General features: G+C 43.7%; 1 protein-coding gene across 3 annotated transcripts in view; it reads right to left on the bottom strand.

The window, feature by feature from the left end:
- Nucleotides 1-21182, bottom strand: part of ZBTB8A (zinc finger and BTB domain containing 8A) — a 48417-nt gene extending 27235 nt beyond the window's left edge. Inside the window, exons 1-2 of one of the 3 annotated variants that reach the window (XM_037498224.2) lie at nt 20918-21182; nt 6991-7089 (exon numbers count right to left, since the gene is read on the bottom strand). The gene's annotated coding sequence lies outside the window, so the exon portion shown is untranslated. The remainder of the gene's footprint in view (nt 1-6990; nt 7090-20917) is intronic. The other 2 variants (XM_037498227.2, XM_037498226.2) reach the window with 2 other exon arrangements.
- Nucleotides 21183-22987: the final 1805 nt, after the last annotated feature.

Raw genomic sequence — 22987 nt, 5'->3', positions numbered from 1 at the left:
ATCCAAGTAAAGAACTATTGGGAATTTATTTACCAACTGATGGCATTTTCTTTCTTTTTTTTTTTTTTTTGTTTTGTTTTGTTTTACTATTTTGTTTGATTTAATTTTTTTTTCTTTGTTTTGATGGATTTTTTCTTTCCAGTTTGGGGCTTGTGTAAATGAAACTGCTATGAAAACTCCTATACAAGTCTCTTAGTAGACATAAGTCTTCATGTCTTTTTGGTAAATATTTAGGAATGGAATTACTGGATTACAGAGTAGGGTTAATTTTCTTAGAAACTGCTTAAGTTTTCCAATGTGGTTACATTGGTGGATTTTACAATCCCACCAACAATGTATGAGATTCAGTTTCTCTATATACTTGCCAACACTTGATATTGTGAATCTTTTCAGTTTTAGTCACTGCAGCGGGTATGTAATGACATTTACTTTGTGGCTTAATTTACATTTCCCTGATGGTGAGTGATGTTGAACCTCTTTTTATGTGCTATTTTTTATTGTATTTCTTCTTTTGTTCAAGTCATTTACCAATAGTTTGTTGTCTAATTATCTACTTATATGAGTTCTTTGTATAATCTGAATACAAATATCTCAGATTTCTTTTTTTTTATTTTTTTTAAAGATTTATTTTTAATTAATTAATTAATTTATTTATTTATACAAGCACTGGGTACAGTCAGAAGCGCGGGAGGGTGAGAGAATTCACCAGAGCCAGAGCGGGGAGCAGAGCAGGCAGAAGGACCAAAGCACACTGCTGAGGGGAGCAGCGGGCGGCAGGAGAGGTCTGCGCGCCATGTGGGACCCTCCTCCGGTGGCCGGAGAGCAGCTGGGGATTGAACCGGCGCTGCAGAGGCTGCAGGCAGCTTCACAACACAGCGCTCAACCGCTGTGCCACCGGGGAGGCCCTCTCAGATTTCTTTTATTTTTTTTTATTTTTTTTTTTTTTTATAGAGGCATGCTTTATTTATTTGTTTGCTGGTTTGTTTGTTTTGTTTATACATGCACTGGGTACAGTCAGAAGCGCGGGAGGGTGAGAGAATTCACCAGAGCCAGAGCGGGGAGCAGAGCAGGCAGAAGGACCGAAGTACACTGCTGAGGGGAGCAGCGGGCGGCAGGAGAAGTCTGCACGCCATGTGGGACCCTCCTCCGGTGGCCGGGGAGCAGCCGGGGATCGAACCGGCGCCGCAGAGGCCGCGGGCAGCTTCGCAACCCAGCGCTCAACCGCTGCGCCACCGGGGAGGCCCCCTCTCAGATTTCTTTTAAAGAGCAAAATTTATAAAATTTTTCTTTAGGTTCATGCTTTTTGTGTCCTAAAAAATCTTTGCCTATCCCAAGGTCCTGAAGATTTTCTTCTAGATTGTTAACTTTTTACATTTAATGCTATGATTCACGTCAAGTTAAAATTTGTATGTGGTTTGAAGGGTCAAGGTTATTTTTTCTATAATGTCTATGTAGTTGTTTTTACACCATTTGTTTGAAAATTTTAATATTTCTTCCCACACTCTAAGCTTGCTGGTTTTGATGTTTCTCAAGAGCCAGTTCACTACTGATGGCCCGTGTTAAGAACACCCTTCACCAAGATCTTCACATCACCATCCTCCAACTGTATACAAGTCCTGGCTTCCATGTCACCTTATCAGAGGTTGTCTAGACAACCTACTCATCAGTAGGGATAGTCCCAGCTGATGGCTGTAGTTCACTAACTACTGTCATATGAGGCATGGGTTAGGAAACAGAAAGGAATAAAAGGGAACCTGATAGTGTCTTCCAATACTGAAGCCAGTTAGGTGGAAGAGGACTTATCTTCTGGACTATCTAGAATGTAGATTCCAAAAGGGTGAGACTATTGTTCACCTTAGTATCCCTAGCACAGAGTATAACGTCTAGCACATAGGTGCCCTGCCCCTATTTGTTGAATGATATTTAATGGGGTTCTTAAAAGCAAGATGGACCAATGGACATGCCTAAGGGAGACAGATTTTAGTTCAATATAAAGAATTTTTTCTTTTTTAAATGGCAAGTTAATGGGGTTTTTAGAGTTCAGGTAATCAGATCCAGTGTCTTCATATCTATATGTAAGCAAACTAAGGTTTTGAAAGTTTTAAGTCAATGGTTATCATCTTGCTTGTCTGAATCCACTTATGGGTTTTGAAATCACTTTTTTAAAAAAAGATTTATTTATTTATGTATATAAGAACTGGGGTACAGGCCAGAAGCGTGGGGTGGAGGGAGGTAAGAAGATTCACCAGAGACAGAGTGGGAAACAGAACAGGTAGATTGATTAAAATATACTGCTGAGGGGAGCAGCGGGTAAGTCAGGAGAGGTCTGCTGTGCCATGTGGGTAGCTCCCTGGCCAGGGATCGAACTTGTGCTTCAGTGGCTACTGACAGCTTCATAGTGCTGAGATTTAACCCCTTGCACAACCAGGGAGGTCCCCTGAAATCACCTTAACTGATCACAACTAGGACTTTAAAACACATACCATAGAATTTAAAACAGTAGAACTTACTGCAAGTACTAAGAATTCGTAAATGGGGTTTTTTGGTTTCAGATAGAGTAATACGCAGAATCACACATATATGTGTATTGGGCCAAGATGTAAAATGTATTTCTTACTGGAGGCTTTGGTAAGAAAACTGAGATACACTGGGTCAAGCTGTTCAACAAGGGAATTAGCTTCCTCACAAAGTAACAAGCTCTATGTTGCTGTTAGTGCAAAACAGAATGTCACCGATTTAGGTTGAGGGCAATTAGGTGTGGTGGGTCTAGATGATCTCTGAGGACTATTTAAATTTCTATACTTTTATTGTAGTTAAGTGTTATACTATATATATATCCATGTTTTTTACAAGAGGATCCTGAAATAAATCAAGTTATAAGATGCCAGGATAAGAGCTCGTTATGTTTCTTTAGTCTCTCAAAATGATAGAAACTATTGGTTCCAACTCTACTATTTTAGTTTACTGTTGAAGATGTGTACTTCTGCTAGTTAGCCTTTTCTGGTTGAAGAGAGATTACTCTGAGAAATAAATCCTTTCTCTTAAAGAACTATAGGTCAAAGGCCTGGTTGGGGTAGGGAATTTGTGAAAAAAGCAAACAGAACAAGAATTTCATTCTGCTTTTGGATAATTCTGTTGAAAACGGGCACTTTACCTCATTTCCTTAGACATCTGTGTTACATTTCCACTCAGCTCAGTCTTAAAGTGCCCAAGGAGTTTCATGGTTGCATTACAGCTTTTAAAATAAAAATTCTAACATATCAATCATATCAAAGAAGTAGTGAAGATGCTGGCACTGTGATGGAGTCGGTATGGCAAAATCCCTTCTTAGAAGCTTTCAGGAGGAATCAATCTGGTGGCACTGTTTTCTAGGGAGTGGAACCCTACTTAAAGCAAGCAAGTCCTTTGTGGCCCCAGGCTAAAAAGGTCACAGATGAAGGCACCAAGATGGCATGACAGGAGGCTCTGGCTTCCCTCCTGCACCAAAAATACAGCTACACACTGATCAGCTCCCTCTAAGAGGCATCCAGAAACTAGCTGCAGGACTCCCACATATTGAATGTCACAGGATGTGTAGACAAAGCTGAGACACACACTTGCCATAGACCCCAGCCCAGGCATAGCACCTTACAATTGGGAGGGAACTCCCAACTCCCAGCTGGGACATTTAATGGTAGCACTATTTTTCTGGAATCCAAGGCAAAAAACCACAAACAAAAAAGGATTTACATAGTGCTCACATCATCTGCCCAGTCGAAATGGAGCATTTTTCTGGCACAAACTTTTAGGGGAATTTGCCATGTGAATTCTTCTATGGGGACATTAAGTGTCGTGCTAGAGAATTTTTGGACGAATATAACAATTGGTCTTCCTAATTGGTCTCTGCCTTTTGTCCCCCTGAAGCATGTTGTATCTCTGGATTTTGCTGTATAATATTCTCTAATAGCTCCTTCTTGCCTACTGGATAAAGTCCCTATTTCTTTTTTTTTTTTTTTAAGATTTATTTATTTATGCATACAAGAGCTGGTACAGGCCAGAGATGTGGGGGTGAGAGGATTCACCAGAGACAGAGTGGGGAACAGAACAGGCAGACTGACTGAAATACACTGCTGAGGGGAGCAGCGGGTGAGTCAGGAGAGGACTGCTGCACCATGTGTGTTGCTCCCTGGCCGGCCGGGGATTGAACTCGTGCTGCAGAGGCTGTGGATTGCTTCATAGGTTGCGTCTTAACCCCTTGCACCACTAGGGAATTCCTAAAACCCCTATTTCTATGAATGGATTTAATACACTGGGGACCCAGTTTCTGCCCATCTCTCCTTGCATATCTCCTACCACCTGCCTCTCCTCCCACTCTTAAATTACATGGCACTTCCTGGCACACTGTGCCCTTCATGCTGCCAAGCTTTTATATGTATTATTCCTGTGCTACAATCAAACCACCTTCTCAATCTGAGAAACTCTTTCTCCTTCTTCAGAGTCAGTTCAAACAGAGCCTCCCTTGGGAAGTGTTCCTCAGCTTTCCTGGTCCGACGTTAATTGTTGTTTCCTATTTCCTCTACACCCACTGTACACTATAAATAATATACTTCATGACAACTGTTGGACTGCATTCTACTTGCCTGTTTGGATGTATGTTTCCCTTCTGTACTAAGATATCTGTATTAGCAGAGACTGAGTCCATGCATATACCCTAGGATGCATACAGTCCTAGATTGATGTTTGGGATGTGAGAGGCATTCAATAAACATCTTCACCAGTGTCCTTCCTGAACTAACAAAGGCTCTTTATATGACTTTTCTCCGGACCTAGGGACCATGGCGCAAGCCATTAGCCCTAAGGGTCACTGCAGGGGGAGGTGCAGCACTTTTCCTATATGTTGCCTCTAAAATCAAGGCCGTCCCATAAGTAATTCGATGAAAACATTTCAGTGGCAAATTAAGCTAACATGTTTTGAGTCCACAATTCTTTGGATTTTAACTTGAATGGGACTCAAGCTGATTAGCTGTCACTGCTCTTTGTGTCTCATGGGATACTATAAATGACTTTACTGTGACACCTATATACTTGTCAGCTCTTTGAAGGCACAACAGGGATTGCCAACTAAAGGTGGGTAGGATCTGGGAGACAGGATAGAAGGATGGGAGGAAGACTTTACGTGGTATACTTTTTGATATTTTGAGTTTTGAATTCTACGAATATATGAAACATTAAATTTTATTTTATTTCATTTCATTTTTGTGGGACGCTTGCCAGCAGCCGGGGAATGAACCGGCGCTGCGGAGGCTGCGGGCAGCCTTGCAGCCCAGCGTTCAACCACTGCGCCACCAGGGGAGGCCCCAAAACATTAAAAATTTTAAAGTTTGTCATACAAGTGGGCGAAATATTAACTATCAGTCTCACAATTTGCCAGACCTCAGTTGTAATTCATGATTATGAAATCATGGGAGCTCTCAGAATAATGATATTCAGTGTCTTCACTTAATCAGCCTTCACTTCACTTCAGCCCTGGTAGCCCTGGGCTGAAGTCTTAGCTCTATCACCCCTATAGCTTGAGTTTGATCCCCAGCCAGGGAGCTAACCCACATGGCACAGCAGACCTCTCTTGTCTCACCTGCTGCTCCCCTTAGCAATATATTTCAGTAGATTTGCCTGTTCTGCTCCTCACTCTATCTCTGGTGAATCCTCTCACCACCACCGCCCCCCACACCTCTGGCCTACACCCCAGTTCTTCTATGCAAAAATAAATATATAAATCTTTAAAAAAAAATTTCATGTGCTACTAAAGTGACAAGGTGACATCCATTTCGAAAAGTCAAGAGGTTGTATACTTGGGGAACAGAGAGAGAGAAAAAAACCAAGCTACTTCAGGGTGAACAAACTCTATTGTAACTGTCAATGTGGTTAATGCCCTGAATTTGGTGATGATAGCAAGGATGGAATGGAAGGAAAAGTTAAAAATAAACAAATGGGAAATAAATTCCTGGATCTTGATGGATGACTAGCTGTGAAAGGCTAGAGATATAAGGATAACAGGGATTTTTATAGCCTAAGTGTTTAAAGGCATTGCTGACAGATATTAGGAAGTCAGAAGGAAGAACTGGTTTAGAGGAAAAGCAATGACTCTGGTTTCAAGTTCAGTGTTGGAGGAGAATGGGGAATTATGTAGACATGGCCAGGGAGCCACTGGAAATGCTGGTTGGAGGTTCAGAGGGGAAGTCAGATTTAAAATTAGTGATGTGTTGATATCTACAAACAGAGAAGGGGCTCAGAGAAACACCGGATGAGAGAAGAACCTGGAGGATTGCCCACAACAGAGGAGCAAAAGCCAGTTTAACAGGCACAGGTATAGGGAGAACCAGAGAGCACTGGGGCATAAGAGCCAGGGTGGGCAGATTCAAGAAGCAGGGAAGCAGAGAAGTGAAAGGGCCACAGGCAGAAGTACAAGCAGCAATGAGCATTAAGTCATTGAAATCCTCACACACAACAACCAATCAGGTAGGCGGTACAATCCCCATTTTACTGAAAAGGTATTAACCCAAACAGTGACTGCAAAGCTTGCAGGATGCGCCAGCTGAGCAATACTCCTTTATCACTGTTGTGGGGAGAGCCGGGAGATCAGAGACTAGTTAGCAGTTCTTCCGCTAAATTAACTATATGTCCATGGATAAGTAACTTTACCTTTCGGGCCTAATTTCCTTCTCTGCAAATTGAGGAGCTTGGTCTAAATAATCTCCAGCTCTTATGGAATGTGAGTCATTGATGAAGGTGGAATGGAAGAGAGGCATCCACCAGAGAGGCAATGAATTAAAAATTTAGCAATAAGTGAACAGGGGTAGATCAGAAGTTTGAATGTTTTATACAGTGAATTTTTAAGCAACAAATCCATATTGAGGTAAAACCTGATGTAAAATAATGTCAAATCTACAACCGTAAAGCTCTACTTTTTAATATATGTATTTAAGATAATATCAAGAATTACAATTTTCATACTTGCAAATTTATGAATGCTGCTCTTGAAATTCTGCCAAGTCAGTTGAATGAAGTAAAAAGGGAAGATCCCAAGTCAAACACAATCTTTGTAAGCTTGTCCTGCAGCGAGAGAAAACAGTTATTCAAAATGTACTTTTATTTTTTTCAAGATGTACTTTTAATACATGACATGGGAACACTTATCAGGTATCATTTTCTAGCATGGAAAAATAGATAACCTGACAAAGATTATTTATTCATGAAAATCTGCTTGTTTATAACTTGGACCTTCATATTAAAGTATGCAAGAAAAGATTCCCAATATTTAAATATATTACAGCAAATTGAAAGCAAACATACTGTATTACTTTGAATAAAACAAACTTATTAAGATGACAACTATTCAAAGGCAGGCCAGAGATGAAATACCAAGCAACATTATATGACCTACTGCCTCTTCCTGCAAGTGACGTCAATATGATTTACAAGAAAACCAAACAGAATAACTTCCAAGAATCTTGAAAAATTCAACATCTTAAAAACTGTACGCTTAAGAGGGAAATAGCAAAATAAATAAATAAATACATACATACATATATATATATATATATATATATATATATATATATATATATATAGGGCCTCCCTGGTGGCGCAAGGGGTTAAGCACCGCACTATGAAGCAATCCGCAGCCTCTGCAGCACAAGTTCGATCCCCAGCCGGCCAGGGAGAAACCCACATGGCACAGCAGACCTCTCCTGTCTCACCCACTGCTCTCCTCAGCAGTGTATTTCAGTCAGTCTGCCTGTTCTGCTCCCCACTCTGTCTTTGGAGAATCCTTTCACTCCATCCCCTCCCAACCTTTGGCCTACACCCCTGTTCGTCCATGCAAAAATTTAAAAGAATAGAGAGGTTTATAAATATGGATTTTCTAATTTCAAAATGATTATTAGTGGTACAAATGATCAACATAAAAGTAAATCTAACGAAAGCATTAGGATTTTCAACTATACTTCTAGGAAACAAAAAAAACTACAGTGAGATACTATTTTACCCCTACAAATCTGCAAGATCAAGCATTGCTAAGTGATGAGGGACACCAGTCACCTCCTTTGTTTCTGGGGGGTTAGAGAGGGTACTTGATACCACCATTTAGAGATAACTTCCCATTTAGAGATCCACGGTGCCCTTTGACCTAGCACTTGTACACAAAGGAGTTTAGCCTACGGAAATATTCTGCCTTGGGTACAAAGATATTTGTATAAGGATAGTCAACCTCACTTTGTTTGTTGTTACAACAGACTGGAAAGATCTAAATTTCTACCAACAGGAAACAGGATAAATAAACTACAACACTAATAAAATACAGCAGCCATTAAAATCAATGAGTTCAATCTGTATGTCCCAACCTACAGCAGAGTCTCCACACTGTGTTGAGCAGAAGGATGGCCTGTAAAGCCACTAGATGCACCTGCACAGACTTCTCTGTTGATACTTAAGAAACTGGAAACCAGGCCTGGGAGGCCAGCAGTGAGAAGGACACTGGGTTTTCACCAGCCAATACCCTTTCATACTCGGGATTTGTTATCTGTATATCTAAAGACATTTCTGTTCAATTCTAAATTGTTGCCTGAACTTGCTATAATACAGAGCCCCAGCACTCATGAAACTGGGCAGTCTGAGTCCGAAGACAACACATTGTAGGCCAACATTAAGGCTTTGGGGAAGAAACACTGTAGTCTCTTAGGCATACTGGAAACACCTATGGGCAGAAGACTAGGCTGCCACGGACATGTCATTCATAAAGTGCAGCCTGTGCAAAGGCACTGTAGCCAGGGTGTAGGGTAAGGAAAAATGTCAGGCTCTTCTGCCCTCCCGCCATCAGGATAGATGATGGATCCTCGCGGTCCTGAATGCATGCCTGATGGCGGGCACCTGGAGTAGGGTGTGGTCATGGGTAGACAGGATTCACCTGGGCTGGGACTGGGCTTTTGGGGGCGGCGTCACAGGGACGCCAGCAGCAGCAGGAGAAGCCAAAGGAGAAGCAGCAGGAGAAGCCAAAAGAGAAGCCAAGAAAGAAGTAGCAAAAGCCGAGAGAGAAGCAGAGAACGCCGGAGAGCCTAGATAGAGTGAAGACTTGCTGGGGGCTGGGAGGCTGGCAGGCCTCCACTACAACTGGGGGAGTAAAACTACATACCTCCACATATACATGCTTCATTCACCTTCTACAAAGCTTCACTGGGGAATGTCTGACGCCTTCTTCCCTCTCCCTGCCTCCCGCCCTCCCCCAATCAATTTGATGGTTGTTAATTCTATCAATTAAGCTTTAATCCCAGCCTCCCAACCCCCCAGCACCCCTGCCTGCCATGTACCTGGTAATCCCAATAAAAGACCTGCAAAAAACCACTGAGGACTCTGACTCCTCCTTTGCCCGGTCTGCTGGATCGGAGAGCCTGCACTGTGCCCATTCCTGCCTCTACACAGGGGAACACCCATCACCCAACAGTTGGGTGCACAGGTGTGTTCTCCAGTGAAGACTCACCTCACCTTCAGTTTTGCTTATAAATATTCTTGTGATAAAAAAAAAAAAACTCCAAGTGGTAGCTCCTGGTGGGAAGAGGAAAGGCACCAATGGCTTGACCACCCATTCCCAGCACAAGGTACTTTTCTGTGTCAGAGGTGGGTAGGGTGGAACTCCATAGCATAAGGGCTGGATTGCCCAGAGGCACTCAGGAATGGGTAAGCCAGCGTGGACAAGATGGGAGGGCTCACGAGGAGAGGGCTCCCTTTCGGGTCCCCCCCACCCTCTGTGGAGGTCTCATGACGCCACTATGACAGAAGCAGCACTTCCTGTGCCCGGAGGGCCAATCTGAGCACTGAGCACCAACTCCCAAGTGAAGGCAACAAAATCTCTGCCCAGCAAACTGCGGTTTGGCATAGCCTCCTCCCCTCGCCTGCTGTCCACACGCCTCCACCCTAGGCCAGCCCATTCTGAAGCCAGGATACCGGGAGCAGTGGGCAGGGCCAGCAACCAGAGGGTCCAAGCAACCATTTACCACCCACCTCCTTAGGGCTGCCTCTGCTTCCATCCCAAATCTTTCATATATAGTTTAATACGTGGTTCTGGCTTAAGTTACTCCATTTGCACCAGAGTGTACTACAATTTGTAACAGCAGCATAATGAAACTATTCAACTTTTTTTGATTGACTGTGAAGTTTTGTTACTATAGAGAGTGCTGTTAATGTTTTCTGTTCATAGGCAGTGGGAAATGAATTTTTTCTCCCGTTTTATTAATTCACTAATTGTTTACATGACTATGTAACTGGGGGAGTAAAACTACACACCTCCACATATACATGCTTCATTCACCTTCTACAAAGCTTCACTGGGGAATGTCTGACGCCTTCTTCCCTCTCCCTGCCTCCCGCCCTCCCCAGAATCAATTTGATGGTTGTTAATTCTATCAATTAAGCTTTAATCCCACCAAAATAATTTTGATTGAATTAATACAATAATTTTTAATTTATTATAATAGTATTATATACTTATAGAAAATTTAGAAAATGCACAGGCAAGTATAAAGAAGAAAACAAACTGAAATCGTTGAAATGAGCATCCTGCAAACGCCACCAGAGAGAGCAGAACTGCTCAGATACACTTTAAACTAGTAAAATAAATACATCAAATACCCACTCAGGAGGAGGGCTGAATTCTGGTCACTTCAACTATTCAAAATACTGCCAACCTAGAGGTTTACCAAAAAATTTCTGAGCAGCAACCAATAGAGAAAATTGCTAAGAAGTCTGGAATATTCCACAAAATGCAATGTGATTCCTGTTTATTATTAGCAAAGGGTAATTTTTTAAAGTTCCTTAGTCTCTGTCACTGGGAAGAGTGGAATAAATAAAAAGAAAAGTAAATAAAGAGAACCAAGGGCCTCCCTGGTGGCACAAGGGGTTAAGACACAACCTATAAAGCAATCCGCAGCCACTGAAGCATAAGTTTGATACCCGGCCAGGGAGCAACCCATCTGGCACAGCAGACCTCTCCTGTCTCTCCTGCTGCTCCCCTCAGCAGTGTATTTCAGTCAATTTGCCTGTTCTGTTCCCCACTCTGTCTCTGGTGAAGCCTCTCACTCCCCACACCTCTGGCCTATGCCCCATTTCTTGTCTGCATAAATAAATAAATCTTTAAAAATAAATAAATAAGGGCCTCCCTGGTTGAGTGGTGGGCTGTGAGGCTGCCCGCGGTCTCTGCAGCGCCGGTTCGATCCCCAGCTGCTCCCCGGCCTCCGGAGGAGGGTCCCACATGGCGTGCAGACCTCTCTTGCCGCCCGCTGCTCCCCTCAGCAGTGTGCTTCGGTCCTTCTGCCTGCTCTGCTCCCCGCTCTGGCTCTGGTGAATTCTCTCACCCTCCCACGCTTCTGACTGTACCCAGTGCTTGTATAAATAAAAAAAAAAAAAAAATCTTTTAAATAAATAAATAAATAAATAAATAAATAAATAAATAAAGAGAACCAAGGCAAGTTGAAAGCTAAAGTTGATGGAGCTGGAAAGCAAAACTCTGGCGGTGGTTATCAACACTTTCCCCCCAGTCTTACTGAGAAGTAATTGACATCAATATTTTTAAGTGTTCCAATTTATAGTTAAGCACAAAATTGGCTGGGAAAAGGATTTTAAGAAACACCTGCAATTAAAATAGCAGGATCAGATTTAGGAATAAGCTAGGATTTTGCAATCAGGGGACAAAAATACATATTTTTAGAACTTCCTACACTAAAAGTTCACCTATCATGACCCCCAATGAGCTAGGAAGGCACTAGAAAGCGTATTTAAATTGTGTAGTTTTAGCTTCACTATTTTTACATCACCACTTAAGAGCATACTAACTAGTGCTGTCCAGTATTCTGGGTCTGCTTAGTGACAAGCAAAAGTTAATTCTGTGACTTTTTATTTATTTATTTATTTATTTATTTATTTATTTATTTATTTATTTCCCCCCCTCCTTTTTTTTAAGATTTATTTATTTATTTATACAAGCACTGGGTACAGTCAGAAGCACAGGAGGGTGAGAGAATTCTCCAGAGCCAGAGTGGGGAACAGAACAGGCAGACCAATGAAATACACTGCTGAGGGGAGCAGTAGACACAGCAGGAGAGGTCTGTGCGCCATTTGGGACCGTCGCCCGGGGGCCGGGGATCAGCGGAGGCTGCAGGCAGCTTCGCAACCCAGCGCTCAACCACTGCGCCACCGGGGAGGCCCAATTCTGTGACTTTTTAAAAGAACCAATTTTCGAACATATCTGTGCCCTGAAACTGTTTTTACATACTGACAAAATGTCATTTTTAGGGAGATCCACAAAATTCTATCCTAGTAGATATTAGAGTAGATTTGTATATTAACTTAGCATCCTTTCTAACTTTCTTCTGGAAAATTAAAAAGTACATTTCCAGACTCCTTTGCAAGTCTTTGTGGAATTGCATCCATGTGGACTGGGGTCCATGGATCAAATGTCCTTCTGTAAGACTTGGACAGCAGAAATTAAATAGAAGCCATCTTTTTGCTATTTTGCCTGTGAATGCAGCCAGCACATTTATGGAAACGCTAGGTTTTTCTAGAGCAGCATTCCTGTGTCCGGAGATTCAGAGCTACTGAGAGACAGTAGTGGCCATAAGCCACCACTACAGTTGGTGAGTGCTGGGGGGCAGTTTCAGGGTGAGGATGTTCGACCCCTGAATTGCATCTGGTGACCGCATCTGAAATTCAGCTGAACCAGTAGTGGCCCTGATTCCTGCCCCTGGAGGGCCTGTTTGGCAGTCTGTTTCTGGGAATAATTTCTGAAGGCCTAGACTGGAGGCCACTCCTCTCAGCCCTTCCAAAGATTTGGTAAGCATTCAATTCCCTTTGGTAAACGAATTAAAAACTAGAGTGGTTTCTCTTTCTTACAATTGAACCTGGACAACATATCATTTGCCTCGAAACTGAAGTAAAAGGTGAGTGGTCTGTCTGTGAGCAGGGGTACAGGCTCTGGAACCAAGCTGTCCAGTGCAAATTCTGCCACAGCCACACGCTGACTGGGTAACACGGGAAGTTACCTCTTTGTACCTCTGTATCTTTACCTGTCAAATGGGAATAGTAGTAATATCTGTAACTTCTAAAGTTGTGAGACAGAGCAAATAAGTAAAATGTTCACCATAGTGTCTGACTTATAACAAGCCCTTGATAAATGTTGGCTATTACAGTAATAATAGACACTATTATTATTAATTATGCAGACCACTTTAAAACACTGTTTTAACTGAGTAGAAAATGTAAACAGTTTAGAATTTTATGACCACACATTTTCTTGTGGCTGGAAAAACAACTGAAAAAAAAACTTTTTTGATTCAATAATTACTTTTATACTGTTCTGAATTCCATACAGCTACACGTTTTTTCCCTATTTTTTAAAGGAAAATTCTTTCCTTCTATTTTTTATGAGAAGGCAGATAGATAATCACACTGAAAGGTGAAATGTATTCATTCAATACTTATTTATTGAGTTCCTACTCTGTCCCAGGCAATTCCTGGGCCTGGAAATTCAGAGATCAAAGGTCAGTGCTCTGGAATACCTTAATGTCTCTCAGGAGACCACATCCTAAATGATTCAATTCATATGAAAGTCCAGAACAGAAAAATCTATGGACCAAGACAGTAGACGAGTGGTTCTAAGGGCTGGAGAGGTGGAAACGGGAGACAGAGAGCAGGGGTGCTGCCACCACAGCTAAAGGGTCCTGAATTTCCCTTTGAGGTGATAAAAATGTTCTAAAACTGACTGTGGTGACAGTTGTACATTTTTATGAACATGCTAAAAATCACTGAACTGTATATGGTGAATAGATGAACTGTATGATATATGAATATTTCAATAAAACTTTTTTAAAAAGTTATATGATCCAGCAACCCTACTCCTAGATATATTCAAGATAAATGGAAATGTGTCCACATAAAAACCTGTGGGAGTGGTGGTTCATCCTCCATGGATGCAGCCTCATAGAGCCCACAGCCTCATGGAGCCCCCAGGCTCAAGAAGCCCCAGCCTCGGGTCCCAGTCTTCCCATGGTCATCCCTGGGGTGACCTGCCCCAGATTGGGGCCCTGATCATTTCCAAAGACTCTAGAACCCCTTTGGGAGCAACAGGACAGAGGGACTAGGACTCCTGGAGTGTGGGCTTCTGGGGGCTGCTGCCAGTGGCAGGAGTCAGGGCTAGGTTTTAGCCAAGCTCCGTCTAAGTGTACCCAGCCCTGTGGTCAGAGGGCAGAGTCACACCAACTGGGACCCTGGGGCCAGGGCTCTGCCTCAGTTGTTTGCTCAAGCATTGACCCAGCCGTCTTTCCACACTTATTTCCAACATCAGTGGGCTGGCTCACCTTTCACATTTACTTGATACCATCAGTTAGGCCCAGAGGCTTCCTGGAAAAGGAATGTAAACAGACAGCATGAGGCTGGGCAAAAAGGTGGTGAGGTCTAGAAAAGACCCAGGAGACAGTAAACAAGTTCAGACTGAAAGGGAATTTGTGTGTTCCCAAGAGCTGCTGGAGCAACTGGAATCAGTCTGCCAGGGGTCCATGGCTACCCACTGATCTAAAAGAAGCTTTATCACATGGTAGAGACCAGTGGTCCCAAAGTTGTAGGGCCTTACTCCTGGAAAATGTACAGAACACTCCAAAACATTCTGCTGCAAATATCAAAAAGAAAATCCCACAGCATCTGTACTTTAATTTAATATTTTAAATAAATAATATAAATTATAATTTAATAAACAAAGTTATTAATTTAAATATATTTTATTTACTTATTTATTTTTAAAAAGATTTATTTTTATTTATTTATACATACAAGAACTGGTCTGTAGGCCAAAGGTGCAGGGGGTGACAGGATTCACCAGAGTGGGGAGCAGAATGGGCATATCTACTGAAATATACTGCTGAGAGGGGCAGCAGGTGAGATAGGAGAGGTCTGCTGCACCATGTGGGATAGCTCCCTGGCCCGGGATAGAACTCATGCTTCAGTGGCTGTTGATAGCCTGATAGCACTGAGATTTTAATCCCTGTGCCACCAGGGAGGCCCTTATTTACTTATTTTTTTTAACTTGTACATGAATGTTCATACATGCATTATTCATAATAGCCAAACAACCCAAATGTCCATCAACTGATGAATAGATAAGCAAAATGTGATATAACTGTTACGGGGAAAGGATGTCCTGAGCTAATTCCATACAGTCTTTGTGGACTCCACCCCCACTCCAGACCAAAGCCATCAAGACACTGGATGACAAATCCCATTATCACCAAAGGGAGGGTTGCTGGGACCTGAGGGTGGAGCGAAGCAGCCAGGTAAGGTATAAAACCAGACATGTGGGCCTTGGGGTCCTCACTTGGCTTCACAGCTCTTGGCTCACCGCCAGCTCTTAGCGGACCATTGGGTTTCCAGGTCGGTGGAACTGGTAGGACGCATTTAAGACTTTATCTCCTTCTTTTCTCCCTGAGTTGTACATTTCATTTCCCCTTCCCTTGTAAATAAACCTTTTATTAACCTTTTGTGTGTGCCTGTAGTGGAGTATTAATAAGTACCTTCTAAGCACAAGGGTGAAGACCCACAGTCAGGCAACCCGTTTTATATCGGGGTTGCCCTGTAACATAACTACACAATAGAACATTACTCAGTCCTAAAAAAAGAATGAAGTGCTGATCCATGATGCAACTGATGAACTTTAAAAACCTTTGATGAACTGCCACAAAAGTTCATATATTTTTATTCATTTGTGTGAAATGTCCAGAATGGGCAGATCATAGAGAGTAGATGCTAATTATCAGGGGCTAGGGAGACCCAGGAATAGGGAGTATGTTAAAAGGGAACAATAGGTCCAAAATGGAATCATTTAAGACAAACTGCACCAAGACTTAATACCCAACCAATTTTCAACCTCTCCCAAAAGTGGAATTTTAAGCCAATCAATGTGGAATTCCTGACCAGCACGGAAGAAGTAACTTGCATGGGAGCCCCTGTCTTCCATTGAGGAAGGTGACTTTGCCTGAAATACTTTTCTTTGGTGTATAACTTTGTCTAGCTTTCTTTATGACTATAATTTTGTATACCTCTTTGCAGTGAACAAAAGATCTTCAACTTTATTCAAGTGAATTTTTTTAAACAATGGATATAGGGTTTCTTTACAAAGGGGTGAAAATGTTCTGTTGGGTTGTCAGAAAAGTCATGATGAATTTCTGCTTGAAAAGAGAAAAAATACAACATGACTTTTCCAACAACCCAATAGAATTAGAAGGTGGCAACAGTTGCACAATTTTATGAATATACTAAAGATACACTGAGTTGTACACTTTAAAAGAGTGCATTTCATGAGCTATAGCTGATTAATAATAAATAGCTACTATCTGAATGCTTACTAAGCATTTTACACTCTATCTTATTTCAGTATTCATGACAGCCTTATGAGGTTAAGTACTGCTATGACCCACACTGTACAGATAAAGAAACGGAGACACAGCAAAATTAAAAGAATTCTCTTCCAAGATTACACAAGGAGCAATTACATAAGAAGAAATCTGAAGTCAGGCTGACTGACCCAAAACCAACACTCTTAAGACATGCATTCTTCCGCTGGCCATCACGTCCATGAAACGCCTAGCACAGTGCCTGGCACGCAGCCAGGGCTCAACAACATTGGGTGTTATTGTGATGATCCAGTTTACATACTCAGAAGAAAACCTGAGACATGGTCAGTGAGTCAGGGTCAAAGAGACTCAATTAAAAGGTCATTAACCTTTAACTTTGCAATTGTCAAAGTAAGAAGTGGTGAAGAACTGAACTAAGACAATGGCAAAAGCAAAAAACTTTTTAAAGAAAATAGAAACTATCCTTTAAATTGGGCTCAGTTGCAACTCAATAACATTTATATCTATAGGACACTAACCTAACTTGCATTCATAATAGTTCCCAGTATCATCCAGAAATGTTTGTTATTGTCAAAATGTGTGAATAAGTCATGGAAATGGGTACAGGATTCCCACTATGCAGAAGTAGAGCGTTCGATTGAAAACTCCTGTGAGCTGAAATGGTGTAAAGTGAAAAAGCAATTACGGGCCTCCCTGGTGGCGCAGCGGTTGAGCGCTGGGTTGCGAAGCTGCCCGCAGCCTCTGCAACGCCGGTTCGATCCCCAGCTGCTCCCCGGCCTCCGGAGGAGGGTCCCACATGGCGCGCAGACCTCTCCTGCTGCCCGCTGCTCCCCTCAGCAGTGTGCTTCGGTCTTCCTGCCTGCTCTGCTCCCCACTCTGGCTCTGGTGAATTCTCTCACCCTCCCGTGCTTCTGACTGTACCCAGTGCGTGTATAAATAAATAAAATAGTTAAAAGCATATTTAAAAAAAAAAGAAGCAATTACCACTAATTTATGTAGAAAAAAATTTGAACATTCACAAATCCCAAAAATAACCTAGCAAGCCACACCAAATAATACATAAAACCTAAAAGAACACTAACATATAGTAAAAGCAGGAATGATATGATGAACACAGCCTGTATAAAGTCATTCCTGGGGGAGAAGGTTGGCAGTGTCACTTGCTATTCAGGGTACATGTTGCCTACACTATGGCTGCTGTAGAACAAATACTGAATGCTATTTTCACTCTTCACCTGTTGTAAAAGCAAAACCCTCTTTGAATTTCCTTTGTTTAGCAAAAACAGGGACTAGTGTAGGTCTTTCATAAAAGTGAAGTGACATAACGTTATCTAACTTTCAAAAAGGTGGGGGGATGGGAAGAAGTACCTGCAACAGGTTTCAAATTTTCTTCTTTCAGTAGACTGACCTTATAAATTGAAATGAAACTTATACTAATTCATGTGGGACATCCAAAATTCAATTGGAAACATTTCTAATATCTGTAAGAATTAAATATCTGTAATAGCCTTGCAAATATAAAAAAATTCAACATTCTCATCAAATTGAAGGTCTTTAAAAGTGTATGGAAAAGGTAACTAAATATTTTAGGTACCATTAAGTTCAAAGTTCTTTGGAACTGAAGGAAAAGACATGTCAGTAGACAGAAGGTTTGCCTAGCAAGCGCAACTTGAATTAAGATTGTGGATTAGAGGATCCTCTCTTTTAAGATAGATAGCCAATAATGTAGAATTTGGTCTATTCCATCAGAGTCACAAAACCAAATCTCATTAGGCACTTTAGTAAAAATCCAGTCATAAGGAACTTCAGCTAACTAGCATAACAACTGTATTTTTTGGTGGATAAACAGCTTTTTTAAAAAAAGATTTATTCTTATTTATTTGTGCATACAAGAACTGGATGTAGGCCAGAGGTAGGTGGGGTGAGAGGATTCATCAGAGAGAGTAGGGAGCAGAACAGGTGAATCTACTGAAATACACTGCTGAGAGGGGCAGCAGGGCAAGACAGGAGAGGTCTGCTGTGCCATTTAGGTTAGCTCCCTGACTGGGGATCGTACTCATACTGCAGGGGCTGGTGATAACTTGATAGTGCTGAAACTTTAACCCCTGTGTCACCAGGGAGGCCCTGGATAAACAGCTTTTAATCCTGGAAATACCTAGAAGTAAATCTAAAAATGACTAAGAGATTCAAACCCAAACTGCGAACATTTCATTGAGAAGATAGCATTTAAGTAAAGTTCCAAAGGAGGTGAGAAAGTCTTGTGAGAATCTGGGGGAAGAGTATGTTCCAGACAAATGGAACAGCAAGTGCAAAGGCCCTGTGGTAAAACAGGCAAAAGAGTCTAGGAAAACATCAAGGAGGGAGAGCAATGAGAGATGGAGTCAGAAAGGAAGGCAGATTATGACAGGGTAGGACATCATGGGGCTGTCCCTAGGGAGCCTTTGGTTTTAATCTGAGTAAGATGGGGGTGAGCCACTGAAGACGGAGAATCACTGATTTTGGGCAATGTGGCAAAAACTTCCCTCAAGGGAATCTCAAAACTTACACCAAATTCTTTAAATATTATAAACATGTCACTGAAAAGGTTAAGTCTAAAGAAGTTGTTTTATCTAGAAAATAAAATTGAAATGATATAGGATAAGCCAAGTGTTAGTCCCACCTTACAAAGTTTTTTTTGGACTCAAATTGTCAACAGCAAAGCTAATGATTTCAAGGCCATGAGATAAGGACTGGCAGGGTGCCCTCCTTCATGAGGTCAGAAATCTACATACCTGGAAAGGTGCTCAGGTACACAGATATCTCCTACTGACATTTTAGAGCCTAACCCACACTGTCCATTTGGCCATGGTAGAGTCTCATTTTCCTTTACACTAGGGTAGGTAGTCAGAGGTTTCCAGGAGTGAAGGGCTCTTGCTGCAGGGGTCCCACAAATCCACCCAAACCTGAGGCTTGGGGGAATATAAAACTGGAAAGGAAGTTTGGACCTAGCTTCTTCAGTGGGCAATTTTGGACTTCTTTTTTTCCTGATAAAGATCAGTTACAGCCTTGCTTTCCATACGACTCTGGCCATGCCTTTGGGCAGGAATGGAGAGCAAGACCAGTTGGCGAAGGCGTTGGGAGACTGCCACCATCCACCGTTGGCTTAGGGTGCTTAACTGAGCATTTCCTCTTCTGGAGCGTAAAATAACCATCGGCCTGACCGAGTGGTTGTTTTATGCAAAATTAAGCGAAATAATTCTTATAGATGAAGCACTCCATTTTCTAAATAAAGTTTTGCAAAGATAAACCTTTATTGAGAGAATACTGATTTGTGTCGTTAAAGCCCACTAGGTGGAAATCTACCGCTTCCAAACAAGTCTCAGATTAAAACTAGTGCAATGTTGTATGTCAGTTATATCTCAATTTAAAAGAAAAGAAGAAAAATCAGTTCTTCCAAAGACGTGGAGTGGGGCTGCTGGCACAATCGGCCAAAAATCTGCGCCTCTGAAGGAGGAAGGGACCAAACCGCTAACTTACAAGAGCGGCAGCCCGGGTAGGTAGCAGAGGCGCATTCTACCGTCATGTTTTATGATTCCGTCATAAAACAATTAAGGCTCAATATCTGTGTGATGCAGAAAGTCCGTCTCCGGCTCTCAACCCAGTCTGTCGCATGATGATACAGGGCTAAAGGCTTCGGGATGAACGGAGAAGTCGGGCTGCTGGCCCGGGAGCCACCTCCCCAAGGAAGCGCCCGGCGCCGCGGGGGCACCCAGGGGCCCCGACGCGCGGGTCCCCGGCGGGCCCTGCGGGCTGACCGCCCGCCTCCCGCGCGCAGCCCGAGCCCGCCGGCCGCCGCCCCTCGGGAGAGCCGGCGCCCGACGGCTCCAGACACGCCCGGCCCCGGCCCCGCGCGGGCTTCCCGCCGCCGCCAGGAGGCTCCGCGCCTTCCCGCCTTCCCCGCGCCGGGCCGGGCCGGGCCGAGCCGAGCCGGGGCGGGAGGGCGGGCGGCCGGGCGGGCGCGGGGCTCGGCGGGCGCGGGCGGCGACGGCGCGGCCATTGTCCCGCAGCCCCTCCCGGGCGCGCCGGAGGGGCCGGCCCCGCGGGCGGCGGGCGCGGGCGCGGGAGGGGCGGCGCGGGCTCCAGGAGCCGGTGCGCCCCGGCGCCGCCCGCCGCCCCCGCGCCCCGCGCCCCGCGCCCGCCGGGGCCGCCGCCCGCGGCCCGCGCCGCCTTTGTGGCCGCCTCCAGCCCCTCGGAGCCGGCGCCGCCGCCGCTGCGCCCGCGGCTGCAAATGGCGCCCGCTCGCCGCTGCGCCTCCCGCGCTCGCCCGGGCCGGGGGCGTCTGCGGGCGCCGCGCCCCGGGCCGCATCCCGCCGCCGCGGCCGCCGACCCCGCGCGGCCGGAGCCGGGCACCCCCGCCCGCCCCGCCGCCCGCCGCCCGTCGCCAGCCTGGCGGGCCCGTCCCGGGCAGCCCCGACGCCCCGCCCGCCGCCGCCCGCCCGCGCGCAGCCACTTACCGCGGGCCGCGGCGGGCCGGGGCCGAGTCCGGGTTCCCGGGGGGAGAAGGGCCCCTCTCGAAGCCGCTCCTTTGCGCCCTAAAACAAGTAGCCCCAACGTGAGAGAAACAAAAGGTATTTGCTGACGTGGGCGTTGGACAGAAACGCCCGAGGGCTGGGGACACAATTAAAGGGGCAACGCACAGATTTCAGGCACCAACCAGCAGCTTCGCCCACTCCCCCGGCCCTGCCGACGCCCGCAGCACCCTCCGGGGGTACCGGGCGCCCAGGCTCCCCGGTCGCTGGCTACGGAATCATTATTTGGGCAGGAGCTTAAATTTAAAATTGTACTTTACGTTGGGAAAGGCGCCTCCGGAGGGCAGAAGGGCTGGATTTCTAGGATCTGGGGAATTTGGTTTAGGAAAGAGGGAGGGACTTAGGCGTGCCCACAATTACTGTGTGAGTGCATGTGACATTATTGTACTTAAGTTTAGCAACGGCCGGTGTCAGAGATTGCCACAGAATTTTCCCCCTTATTGAAGCGCTTGTTTTACTCCGGGGTAACCTTTCCTGAGCCAGGTCACGAGCAGTTTATTTGAAGAGGAAAACTCAGAGGCTGAGTTTAGAAAATAAAGGTTTAAATATAAAATGAGTGAAAGTATCAGGTTCTGTGTTTTCAAATCCAAAATCCACCGTCTATCAAGCCTTATGGATTCATGTTGCTGATAGAGTACAAACCTCAGGTTCTATCTATTTGCTAAAATCGTAAATCATTGGATTTCCAGTTAAAGCATTAGTTCTATAACTTAGTTTTCTGATTCCTTAGGCTGGGATCAGGTATGAAAAGTAATATTGCATGGTAAAACAGAAAAGGAATCTTAAATTTTCAAACCACTTTTTAAAATGGATTTCTCTCCTATGTCATAATCAGTCGTATTGGACAGTTTATTACTTTGATTTCATCAATAATTGGCTATGCATTTTGGAGCTCATACTCTATGAGAAGAATAAAAATGTTCAGAACTATCAGTAACACTTCTGTATTGCTCTAGAGGTGTTTTTCTATTTTGTTGTATTTCCTCACATTCCAAACAGCTAAATGTTGACACGTTTGGAAATCATTAGGTGTCAGGAGTATTGAATGTACTCAAGCTACGCTGTTAGTATCCTCATTAAGATTCTCTGGTGGCTCAGATTGGTGGTGGGAATTTTACGCGGCATACACCTGACTAGGAGAAAACATTCAAGCATACATTGTACAAAAATGAACAATGATGTAAAATATAAATAAATAAATAAAACCTCGAGGGGAGAAAAAATGAAAAAGAGATTCTCTCAGAAAGACCTGGGCATTGTTACAGCAAAGGGTTTTATTTTATCCCTGGTTAAATTAAAATATCCAAGAGTTTTACAGACTTCTTATTCAAGAAAACACATCAGATCAGAGATACACTACTTGTTGCAAGAAAGAAGTCACAGGAGTTTGGTTTTTTCCCCTTACCTTTCCCTTCCTTGCTTCCGGAACTTATTTGTATATTTGGAGAGTTCCTTTCCTTATGCTTAATTGGTGGGAGATAGAATTTGCCTTCAGCAATAGCATCTGAGATTTTACACAGTCTCTTGCAGCTAGGACAATGGCCATGGTCTCCACTTTGATAATCACTACCACGTGCCAGGGCTTTGAAGAGAGAGCTCCCACACCAAAAAACAGGGATCTGAGAGAATCTTTTCTGGCAGTGGTAACAGTTACAGCAAAATAATAGCCTGGTGCCATGGAGGCAGGGCTGCTGGTGGCTAGTGCTACTGTAGTGCCAGCTACCATGTCTCTGCCCAGGGCAGTGCTGGTCTCCTACCAGGCCAGTTCTGTGGTATGACTTTGGCTATTGTTTCTGCCTGTTTAACATCAGCTCCAACCGTGGTGTGTCTCTCTTCTGGTAATTCTCTTAATTTTAATACATTCACATCTTCTTATATCAGCTAAGAACAGTCACTCTGCAGCTAAGAACCCTGGCTAGTACAAAATGTTAAGAAGATATCTAGACAAAAATTAAGCTGGAGTTTAATTGATAAACTTCAGATAAAATTGGGAAG

Source organism: Talpa occidentalis, unplaced genomic scaffold, assembly GCF_014898055.3.
Source record: "Talpa occidentalis isolate TD23 unplaced genomic scaffold, MPIMG_talOcc4v2.1 talOcc4.9, whole genome shotgun sequence".
NCBI lineage: Eukaryota > Metazoa > Chordata > Mammalia > Eulipotyphla > Talpidae > Talpa > Talpa occidentalis.
This window is presented reverse-complemented; position numbering and strand designations above follow the sequence as displayed.